Source organism: Arachis hypogaea, chromosome 13 (genome assembly GCF_003086295.3).
Source record: "Arachis hypogaea cultivar Tifrunner chromosome 13, arahy.Tifrunner.gnm2.J5K5, whole genome shotgun sequence".
Classification (NCBI taxonomy): Eukaryota; Viridiplantae; Streptophyta; class Magnoliopsida; order Fabales; family Fabaceae; genus Arachis; species Arachis hypogaea.
This window is the reverse complement of record NC_092048.1, coordinates 30215683-30225217: the sequence shown is the minus strand read 5'-3', so window position 1 is coordinate 30225217 and position 9535 is coordinate 30215683. Positions and strand designations below refer to the sequence as shown.

The window sequence follows — 9535 nt, the reverse complement described above, 5'->3', positions numbered from 1 at the left end:
ACATCCAAATGGGTTGAACAATAGCAACTCCACCAATGATAATAAGGTAGTCATGAACTTCCTCAGAAAACACATTTTTTGCCGTTTTGGGGTTCCAAGAGCAATCATCAGTGATGGAGGAAGCCACTTCTGCAACAAACCATTAGAGCATTGCTTCTAAAATATGGAGTCAAACACAAGGTAGCCACACCATACCATCCACAAACAAGTGGGCAAGCCGAAATATCTAACAGAGAACTCAAAAGGATCCTGGAAAAGACTGTGGGAACTTCAAGGAAGGACTGGTCGATTAAGCTAGATGATGCTCTTTGGGCATATAGGACAGCTTTCAAAACACCAATTGGAATGTCTCCTTACCAACTAGTATACGGAAAAGCTTGCCATTTGCCACTGGAGTTGGAGCACAAGGCATACTGGGCCTTGAAACTTTTGAACTTGGACAGCAAAGCTGCTGGAGAAAGAAGGATGTTGCAAATTCAAGAGTTGGAAGAGTTCAGAGCTGAAGCTTATGAGAATGCCAAAATTTACAAAGAAAGAGCAAAGAAGAAGCATGACAGCAACATAGCCCCAAGGAAATTTGAAGAAGGACAAAAAGTATTGCTCTACAATTCTAGGCTGAAGCTATTTCCAGGGAAGCTAAAATCAAGGTGGTCTGGACCATTCCTTGTCACCAAGGTCTCCAAATATGGACAAGTAGAAATCATGGAAGAAAAGTCACAACGAACCTTCATTGTGAACGGTCAAAGACTCAAACATTACTTGGGAGATGTGGAGGAGAAGGACAAGGTTAAATATCACCTCAACTGAGGAAGCTGACCGTCAAGCTAATGACGTTAAAGAAGCGCTTGTTGGGAGGCAACCCAACCTGAGGTAATACCCTTTTGCTGTTTCTTTTATTTGTTTCAATAAAAAAAATGGTGAAGTAGTTTCTGTGCATTGCAAAGAATTAAGTTTGGTGTTTCACACCAAACAATGAATTCGTGGATCAATAATTCAAAGGGGAATGTGTGACTCTAAGTTTGGTGTTCCACCATAAAGATCAACTGAACACAACAACCTTTGAATTATATGAAAGGAACAACCATTCTAAGCAGTCACAGAAATGCTTAAAACCCTTAGCAGCAACTTCATTCCAAAGAGAACTCAAGGATTCAAAGAACAGAGAAGTAAGTGGGAGACTAAGTTTGGTGTTCACACACCAACTTAAGACTCAGATACTTACCCACACATAGTTGAGCTAACCAATCAAGTGCTTGAGAAGCAAGCAACTTCATCACTCTTTGCAGGAAAGGAAACAAGGATCTTAAAACATGAAGCAACAATTAGGAGAAGAAGGAGAAATCAAAGTGTTTCCTGGCAACAAAGAGAAAACAAGGAATTTCACAAGGTGGTATTGTTCCTTGATAATTCTTTAAAAAGGGCAAACAAAAGCATGCTTGTTCTGGTTTAAACTGTAAATGTTGAATCTTTCTGGAATGTGAAGTTTTTAGTATATGAGTGTCTGTTATTGCTTTGAATAAAGTGAATGCCTAGATGTTTGGATATAACTTCACCTTCTTAAACAAGTGCTTGCCATGCTTGTTCTGTTTCCAAAAATAAAAGAAAAGTTTGAACAAAAGTAACTTGGCTAAATTAGTGACAAATCAAGTAGAATTAAGTGGTGGTATGCATGCTTGATTGTTCAGTCAGATCACTGGAAATAGAGTGTAGAATTATCATTTTTTATGTAGAAATTGAAAACTGTCTATGGATCTTGATGAATAAATGTCTTTGGCCATGAAAAAGAAAGAAAAAGAAGAAGAAAAAGCCACTGAAAAAGGGCAACCAAAAAGAAAAAAATTTGAGAAAATAAGCTAGGCACCAATGGTTTGAACTTCTGAGACAAATGCCTGTGGTGTTCATGTATTAAGGATATGCTTGGATCAATAGGTTCTGAGGAGTGTTTCAACACTTGGTAACTTGGGTTAACTAACCCGGGATTATCAACCAAAAGTCCATTATCAAGAGCAACCTAAATACAAAACATTTAGTCACACAAAGAGGTGCTGGGCACCAATGTCTCAAGAAGAAATGTGAACTAAAATGCCTGAAGTGGATATGTGTAGTGCACTGATAAGAAAAAGAAAATGCCAAAGGCTTGTGCAACACATGACACCAAGCAAACAAGGAGCAAAGGAGCTCTAAGAAAAAGAAAAGAAAAACAAAGAAGAGAAAAGTGCCAAGGACATAAGAATAACAAGAGGCCATAGCAGTGTTTGATGGATGCAATGAAAAAGTGATGATCTTACTTGATAAGTATGGAAAAGTGATGCTGCAACTTTTTGCATAAAACCCTTCTGATGAACTTCAAATGCTTGCTAATATAGCCAATGTAATTGCTTTCTGTTTCATACTTTCTTCTCAAATAACTCAGGACTTGCTTAGGGACAAGCAAGTATTAAGTTTGGTATTGTGATGCCAAGGCATCTTAGGCTAGTTTCACTAGCATTTTTTTGATAGTTTTAGATGTTTTATGCATTTTCTTGAGCTTAAAGTAACCAAGAATGGTTAAAAGAAGAACAAAGCAATGAACCATCCAAACAGTATGATTTTGATGCAAATTCCATGAGTTTTTAGTTATATTACTTGAATGCTATGAATGGAAGATTTCTCATGAAATTTTGCAAGACTTTGATGCAATTGTTTGGATGATTTCAGGGAAGAAGAGGCTAGGCAAGGAAGCAACAAAGTCAATAAAGGAAGCTTGAATATCACATGTGGAGTTTAAGTTCCAGTTTAAGCCTAAACTGGAGCTTAAACGCCAGAATCATGAAGGCTAAGAAATGCTGAAACTGAAGTTTAACCTCCAGTTTAACCTTAAACTGGAGGTTAAACGCCAGAATGAAAGTCTCACCAAAGAAGCATTCCACGTTTAACCTCCAGTTTAACCTTAAACTGGAGGTTAAACGCCAGAATGAGAATGCCAATCAGGAAGCATTTCCACGTTTAACCTCCAGATTAACCTTAAACTGGAGGTTAAACGCCAGAAATGGGAAGTGCACCAGGGAGCCATTTCCACGTTTAAGCTCCAGTTTGACCTTAAACTGGAGCTTAAACGTGTTCGACCAAGTTTTCTCCTCCAGGGTTGCTTTCTCCATTTCCACGTTTAAGCTCCAGTTTAACCTTAAACTGGAGCTTAAACGTGTTCGACACCTCCAGGGCTACCTTTTCTATTTCCACGTTTAAGCTCCAGTTTAACCTTAAACTGGAGCTTAAACGTGTTCGACCTCCAGGATGCCTTCTTCCATTTCCACGTTTAAGCTCCAGTTTAACCTTAAACTGGAGCTTAAACGTGTTCGACCTCCAGGGCTGCCTTTTCTATCTCCACGTTTAAGCTTCAGTTTAACCTTAAACTGAAGCTTAAACGTGTTCGACTAAGTTACCCTCCAGGGCTGCCTTCTTCCATTTCCACGTTTAAGCTTCAGTTTAACCTTAAACTGAAGCTTAAACGTGCTTCCACAAAAGGCATCACTGGAAGTGTCTGGCGTTTAAGCTACAGTTTAAGCTTAAACTGCAACTTAAACGCCACTCTTGGAAAAGGTTTCTGGGCCAACAATATTGCGGTTTAAGTTAGTATTTGAGCACAAACATTAACTTAAACTTACTCTGGTATGAAACCCAATTGAATATCATGGTTTATGGGATTGGGCCTGAAGGATTGATGAGTCTGAAATTTCAATTTATTGAGTCATGTGTCATTATTTGATTATCACAAAGTTGGCTCAATGAATGTTACAGATTTTGGATCAACAGCCTCATCAAGATTATGGATCATAAACCCCAAGGCAAAAGGAAAGCAGGGAGAGGCCTCAAAGCCCAAGAAACACAACAGAAGCTCAATATAGAAAGTGTATAAATAGGATAGAATTTAAGTTAGGAGGCACTTTTTACTTTTGCATTTGGCTAGTTTTCATATCTTTGTAATTGAATTCAGAGCTATGACTCACTAAACCCCCTTTCATTGGGTTAGGGAGCTCTATTGTAATTCAATGAATCAATAATAGTTTATCTTCTTCTTCAATCTTTTCTCTTGAATTTTGTTAGAAAGCTTCTCGATCTAATTCCATTGGGTAGTTGTCTTGGGAAAGAAACTACCCATAATTGGAATCCTTCGGAACCTTGGGAAAGGAATGGAGGATTCATGCTAGAGAAGCTTTCTCACAGTGAATTGGATTGGGGTTTGGATGGATATTGTGACATGTAATCCTACCAAATTGTGGTTCATGAAACTGTGTGGTATAATCAGTGATCGAGCATCATCTCTTCTTATGAACATTTAAACCAAGGGATTGGGAATTTGTTCGTTTTTAGAGAGAATTGGTGAGCCAAGGGATTGGGATCCAATCATATAAGATTGCCAAGCAAAATTCAATGAACGCATTGGTTGAGGAAGAGATAAACATGTTTTGATTCGGAGATCTCAATATCTCCTATAACCCAATGAATTCCCCATTTCTGATTTCCACTTTCTCTTTACATTCTGCAATTAAATTCATGCAATCACCCCCATTCCCTTTAATTTCAGCAATTTAGCTTCTGCTCTTTACTTCATGCAATTTAAGATTTCGCCATTTAAATTTCTTGTCATTTACGTTTCCCGCTAATTTTACATTCCGCAATTCTCATCTAAATCTTGATTCCGCTCAACTAGAACACACTTCTAATCTGAATTGCTCACTCAACCAATCCTTGTGGGATTCGACCTCACTCTATTGTGAGTTTTTACTTGACGATAACCGGTGCACTTGCCGGAAGGAATTTTGCCGATCGTGCAATTTCCTAAATCGTAGCATAACTAGTTTATGCGCATCAAGATGGATGGGAGTGTGTATTCGGCCATATGGGTGGGATTGGGTGGGAGAGAGATGCTGAATTTTGAAGGTAGTGGGTGTATGGATGTGAGTGGTAAATGGAAAGTAGAAGGGATGATCATGAATGGAAAGAGAGATGATGAGGTAGGTGGGGATCCTGTGGGGTCCACAGATCCTGAGATGATCCTGTGGGGTCCACAGATCCTGAGGTGTCAAGGCATTTACATCCCTGCACCAATTTAGGCATGTAAAATGCCCTTGCACATAACTCTGGGCGTTCAGCGCCAGGTTGGTGCCCATTTTGGGCGTTCAACGCCCCTTTGCTGCCATTTCTGGCGTTGAACGCCAGAACCATGCTTGTTCTGGGCGTTCAGCGCCAGAACTATGCTCTGTTCTGGCGTTTGAACGCCAGACAGATGCTCCTCCAGGGTGTGATTTTTCATCTGCTGTTTTTGATTCCGTTTTCAATTTTTATATTTATTTTGTGACTCCTCATGATCATGAACCTATAAAGACACATAACTAAGAAAAATATAGTTAGATAAATAAACATTGGGTTGCCTCCCAACAAGCGCTTCTTTAATGTCAATAGCTTGACAGTGGGCTCTCATGGAGCCTCACAGATGTGCAGAGCTTTGTTGAAACTCTCCAACACCAAACTTAGAGTTTGGATATGGGAGTTCAACACCAAACTTAGAGTTTGGTTGTGGCCTCCCAACACCAAACTTAGAGTTTGACTGTGGGGGCTTTGGTTGACTCTGCTTGGAGAGAAGCTTTTTCTGCTTCCTCTCCATGGTTGCAGAGGGAGATCCTTGAGTTTTAAACACAAGGGAGTTCTCATTCCATTGAAGGAATATTTCACCTCTGTCAACATCAATCACAGCTCTTGCTGTGGCCAGGAAAGGTCTTCCTAGGATGATGGATTCATCCTCTTCCTTTCCAGTATCCAGGACTATGAAATCAGCAGGGATGTAAAGGCCTTCAACCTTTACTAACACGTCCTCTACTTGTCCATAAGCCTGTTTTCTTGAGCTGTCTGCCATCTCTAATGAGATTTTAGCAGCTTGCACCCCAAAGATTCTCAGTTTCTCTATTACAGAGAGGGGCATGAGGTTTATTCCTGAACCAAAGTCACACAGAGCCTTAAAGATCATGGTGCCTATGGTGCAGGGTATTATGAACTTTCCAGGATCCTGTCTCTTCTGAGGCAATGTCAGTTGATCCAGATCACTTAGTTCATTGATGAACAAGGGAGGTTCAACTTCCCAAGTATCAATGCCAAATAATTTGGCATTCAGCTTCATGATTGCACCAAGAAACTTGGCAGTTTGCTCTTCAGTAACATCCTCATTCTCTTCTGAAGAGGAATACTCATCAGAGCTCATGAAGGGTATAAGGAGGTTCAATGGAATCTCTATGGTCTCTAGATGAGCCTCAGAGTCCTTTGGTTCCTCAGAGGGAAGCTCCTTATTGGTCACTGGACGTCCCAGGAGGTCTTCCTCCTTGGGATTCACGTCCTCTCCTCTCCTCACAGGTTCGGCCATGGCGCTTATGTCAATGGCCTTGCACTCTCCTTTTGGATTTTCTTCAGTTTTGCTTGGGAGAGTACTAGGAGGGATTTCAGTGATCCTTTTACTCAGCTGGCCCACTTGTGCTTCCAAATTTCTAATGGAAGACCTTGTTTCATTCATGAAACTTACAGTGGCCTTAGATAGATCAGAGACTAGATTTGCTAAATTAGAAGCATTTTGTTCAGAGTTCTCTGTCTGTTGCTGAGTGGATGATGGAAAAGGCTTGCTATTGCTAAACCTGTTTCTTCCACCATTATTAAAGTGTTGTGGGGGCTTTTGATCCTTCCATGAGAAATTTGGATGATTTCTCCATGTTGAGTTATAGGTGTTTCCATAAGGTTCACCTAAGTAATTTACCTCTGCTATTGCAGGGTTCTCAGGATCATAGGCTTCTTCTTCAGAAGATGCCTCTTGAGTACTGTTGGATGCAGCTTGCATTCCATGCAGACTCTGAGAAATCATATTGACTTGCTGAGTCAATATTTTGTTCTGAGCCAATATGGCATTCAGAGTATCAATCTCAAGAACTCCCTTCTTCATAGGCGTCCCATTATTCACAGGATTCCTTTCAGAAGTGTACATGAACTGGTTATTAGCAACCATGTCAATGAGTTCTTGAGCTTCTGCAGGCGTTTTCTTTAGGTGAATGGATCCACCTGCAGAGGTATCCAATGACATCTTTGATAGCTCAGATAAACCATCATAGAATATATCCAGGATGGTCCATTCTGAAAGCATGTCAGAAGGACACTTTTTGGTCAACTGTTTGTATCTTTCCCAAGCTTCATAGAGGGATTCACCTTCTTTCTGTCTGAAGGTTTGAACATCAGCTCTAAGCTTGCTCAGCTTTTGAGGAGGAAAGTACTTGGCTAAGAAAGCCGTGACCAGCTTATCCCAAGAGTTCAGGCTGTCTTTGGGTTGAGAATCCAACCATAATCTAGCTCTGTCTCTTACAGCAAAAGGGAAAAGCATGAGCCTGTAGACTTCAGGATCTACTCCATTAGTCTTAACAGTATCACATATCTGCAAGAATTCAGTTAAGAACTGAAAAGGATCTTCAGATGGAAGTCCATGAAACTTGCAGTTCTGCTGCATCAGAGAAACTAATTGAGGTTTCAGCTCAAAATTGTTTGCTCCAATGGCAGGAATGGAGATGCTTCTTCCATGTAAATTGGAATTAGGTGCAGTAAAGTCACCAAGCATCTTCCTTATATTATTATTATTTTCGGCTGCCATCTCCTCTGCCTGTTCGAAAATTTCTGAAAGGTTATCTCTGGATTGTTGTATTTTAGCTTCTCTTAATTTTTTCTTCAGAGTCCTTTCAGGTTCTGGATCTGCTTCCACAAGAATGTTCTTATCCTTGCTCCTGCTCATATGACAAGGAAGAATGGACAGAAAAATAATAATAATAATAGAGATCCTTTATACCACAGTATAGGGATCCCTTTGTGAGTGGAAGAAAAGAGGGGGAGACAAAGAATGTAATATAATGGAAGAAACACAACTGTGAGGATGGAAGGAGGTGAAATGAGATGTTAGGATATGAATGAATAAATAGAATGAGATGGGGGAGGGATAATTTTCGAAAATTATTTTGAAAAAGGAGTTAGTGATTTTTGAAAATTGGTTTTTGAAAATTTGTTAGTATTTTTCGAAAATTTTTGAAATCAAAAATAAAAAATAAAAATAATTAGTTAATTAAAAAGAAATTTTTGAAAAAGAGGGGAGATATTTTCGAAAATTAGAGAGAGAGAGTTAGTTAGGTAGTTTTGAAAAAGTTAAGAAACAAACAAAAAGTTAGTTAGTTAGTTGAAACAAATTTTGAAAAGATAAGAAGTTAGGAAGTTAGAAAAGATATTTTGAAAAGATATTTTTGAAAAAGATAAGATAAGAAGATATTTTTGAAAAGATATGATTGAAATTAGTTTTGAAAAAGATTTGATTTTTAAAATCTCAATTAATGACTTGATTCATAAGAAATCACAAGATATGATTCTAGAACTTAAAGTTTGAATCTTTCTTAACAGGCAAGTAACAAACTTCAAATTTTTGAATCAAAACATTAATTGATTATGTTATTTTCGAAAATTTGTGATAAAAATAAGAAAAAGATTTTTGAAAAATATTTTTGGAATTTTCGAAAATAACTAAAAATTTTGAAAAAGATTTGATTTTTGAAAAAGATTTTGAAAAAGATAAGATTTTCAAATTGAAAATTTGATTTGACTCATAAGAAACAACTTGATTTTAAAAATTTTTGAAAAGGTCAACTCAAATTTTCGAATTTGATGAGAGAAAAATGGAAAGATATTTTTTTGATTTTTGAATTTTTATGATGCAAGAGAAAAACACTAAAATGATGCAATGCATGAAATTTTTAGATCAAAACATGTGATGCATGCAAGAATGCTATGAAGGTCAAGATGAACACCAAGAACACTATGAAGATTATGATGAACATCAAGAACACATTTTTGAAAAATTTTTAATGCAAAGAAAATATGCAAGACACCAAACTTAGAATTCTTTAATGCTTAGACACTAAGAATTCAAGAATGCATATGATAAACATGTAAAGACACAAAACAAAAAATCATCAAGAACAAACAAGAAGACTTACCAAGAACAACTTGAAGATCATGAAGAACACTATGAATGCATGATATTTTCGAAAAAATGCAAGATGCATATGCAATTGACACCAAACTTATGATATGACTCAAGACTCAAACAAGAAACACAAAATATTTTTTATTTTTATGATTTTCTAATTTTTTTGGATTTTTTTCGAAAATAGTATGAAAAAGAAAAAATAAGGATTTCCAAAATTTTTAATATGAATTCCAGGAATCTTGCCATGTTAGTCTAAAGCTTCAGTCCAGGAATTAGACATGGCTCACTAGCCAGCCAAGCTTTCAATGAAAGCTCCGGTCCAAAACACTAGACATGGCCAATGGCCAGCCAAGCTTCAGCGTGTAATTCAGATATGACATGCCTGACATACCCTACAGTTGTATAAAAGTGATGGTTGGAAGCCTCAGTCCAAACGAATTTAGACATGGCTTTACAGCCAGCCAGGCTTCACATGCTTCATGAAACACTAGAATTCATTCT

General features: G+C 38.0%; 1 non-coding gene across 1 annotated transcript; it reads left to right on the top strand.

Moving 5' to 3' along the window:
- Window positions 1-7153: 7153 nt before the first annotated feature.
- On the top strand, window positions 7154-7261 carry LOC112738778 (small nucleolar RNA R71). The gene has a single exon (XR_003169725.1). It is a non-coding gene; the product is annotated as a small nucleolar RNA R71 (small nucleolar RNA).
- The last annotated feature ends 2274 nt before the right edge of the window (window positions 7262-9535 follow it).